Raw genomic sequence first — 2,135 nt, forward strand, 5'->3', positions numbered from 1 at the left:
TAAAAAAAGACCCAGGATGCTCTATCTTTTGATAGCCAGGCACCACCAGCTTTCTTCACCATATTTTCTAAGACTGTAAATCTGTATAAGAGTAGATAGCCTTATCTTTTTCCCACAGAGTGATTCGTGGGTTTGAACTGACGACCTTGCAGTTAGCAATCCAACGTTTACCTGACAGCACCACCAGGGTTCCGTGAGAGACACAGGAAGCCCTCAATTAAACTATAGGCCAGAGGATAAAATGTATTCTGTCAAAAACAGTACTGGTGTACTCTGTACACTCTGTAAACCTTCACCCAATTCATAATAAAAAGCTTAAAATAAAATATAATAGTTGCTTTCTGTTCTAAAGTAGTTTAGTGCGTTACATGCTGGGTTTCTAACTTTAAGGTTAGCAGTTTAAAACCACCAGCTATCGATGAGGCTTTCTGCTTCCATAAAGAGTTATATTCTGGGAAACCCCCAGGGGCAGTTGTGTCCTATTGGGAAGCTACAACTCAGAATCAACTCAATTTGGACTTCAGAATCAACTCAATGGCAGTGAGCTCTGTTATCAATTTGGATTTCGAATAGAGGCAACAAATATTCCCCAGTAAAAAGTCTCACCGCAGCATTGAAATTTGTTCTTGCTGTAGCTCTCCAGTTGGAGATTGTTCAGTTTTTGTTTATTTGTTTTAATCTGACTTGGCATTTCAACTTGAGAACTGCCCTACTGCAGAAGTCCCTAATTCCGGTTGGGCATTCATGAATATGTATAATTATTTCTTTGAGAGCAAAGTTGTAAATTCTAGAGAAAATAAAAACAAAACCTTTAAAATAATAAGAGATCATGTTTCATTTAAGCTGAATGTTGAAATTAATACATAGATTTCATCAAGTACTATTAGTTTCAGAAAAGAGGCTTCTTGGCCTCCTCTCTGCCACATACAACCTTGCTTCCAGTTTCGATACAGGCAGTCTACTCTTCAAAAAGAAATGGAGACACCGAGGAATCCAAGTGTTTTTTATGAACCCCACTGGGAGGATGGTAGGATAGGATTGTCAGGATGATTATATCCAAGGGTAAAACAGAAACTATTATAGTCTGCCCACCTTTAGGTTAAATTCGATAGTTTTTAGCTAATAAAACTGAATCTTATCAGTCTCTGATAGCAAGAACCACTCCTTGTGCACGTGTGTATGTACGTGAAACCTAGTACTGCTCTAGAATTTGATCTTACAATAGAACTTTCTGTGACGATGGAAATGTTCTCTACAATGGAAGCCACTAAACACTTGAAATGAGGAACTCAATTTTCAATCTTCTGCATTTTTAATTTAAATAGGCACACATGGTTAGTGGCTACCGTATTATACACTGTAGCTCTAAAATTAAGGTTCCCAAACTTAAGCTAATGGAATCACCATTTTTGATCTTTTACGGATTCTTATTTCACGAGTCTTGATGTCACCATTACCATTGTAAAAAGATTCCATGGTTGATTGTGTGTGTGTGTTTGTGTGTGTGTGTACCAAGAACTTAGAGTTTGAGAACCATTGTGTTAGAACTTTGCTACTTAAAACTGTCTCCATCCCCTGGGGGGCAGACTGCAGAATCTGAGACCCCACCCTGCACTATTAAAATCAGAATCTGCATTTTTACAAGTTCCCCAGATGATTTATTTGCACATTAAAATTTGAGGAGCCTTGCTCTTGAGTCCTATTGTCAACTTTGGCTGCACATTAGAATCATGTGAGGAGCTTTTTAAGAAGAAAATGACATATGTATCAGTATTTCTATAAAGCTTCTTATTGATTCTAATGTGGGGTCAAGGCTAGAAGGTACAAACACCAATAATGACTGCTCAGATTGCCTCTGGTCATGATGAGCAGAGAAAGAAAGTGGGGCTAGGCTCTCAGTCTCAGGAGAGACATGGGGAACCTACCGTCTTAGGAGAATGCTGTCAGCACCAGAAGGAAAGGGCCTTTAAGACAATAACGATTTAGAGAGTAATTCTCAAGATTTACTTGGTTCTCATCCAAAGTAGATTACCTTAACATCTATTCTCTGCAGCATCCTTTCTCCAGATCTCTAAAATCAACCTTCATTGTTGCTCTCTTTTCCTCTTGCTATCCATCTCCCAGGCCAACCCAAG

At 38.7% G+C, this 2,135-nt stretch overlaps 1 protein-coding gene across 1 annotated transcript in view; it reads right to left on the reverse strand.

The window, feature by feature from the left end:
• FRMD5 (FERM domain containing 5) overlaps positions 1-2,135 on the reverse strand; it is a 348,700-nt gene that overhangs the window by 144,866 nt on the left and 201,699 nt on the right.

Source organism: Echinops telfairi, unplaced genomic scaffold (genome assembly GCF_000313985.2).
Source record: "Echinops telfairi isolate 266 unplaced genomic scaffold, ASM31398v2 ScPeMD7_8;HRSCAF=38, whole genome shotgun sequence".
NCBI lineage: Eukaryota > Metazoa > Chordata > Mammalia > Afrosoricida > Tenrecidae > Echinops > Echinops telfairi.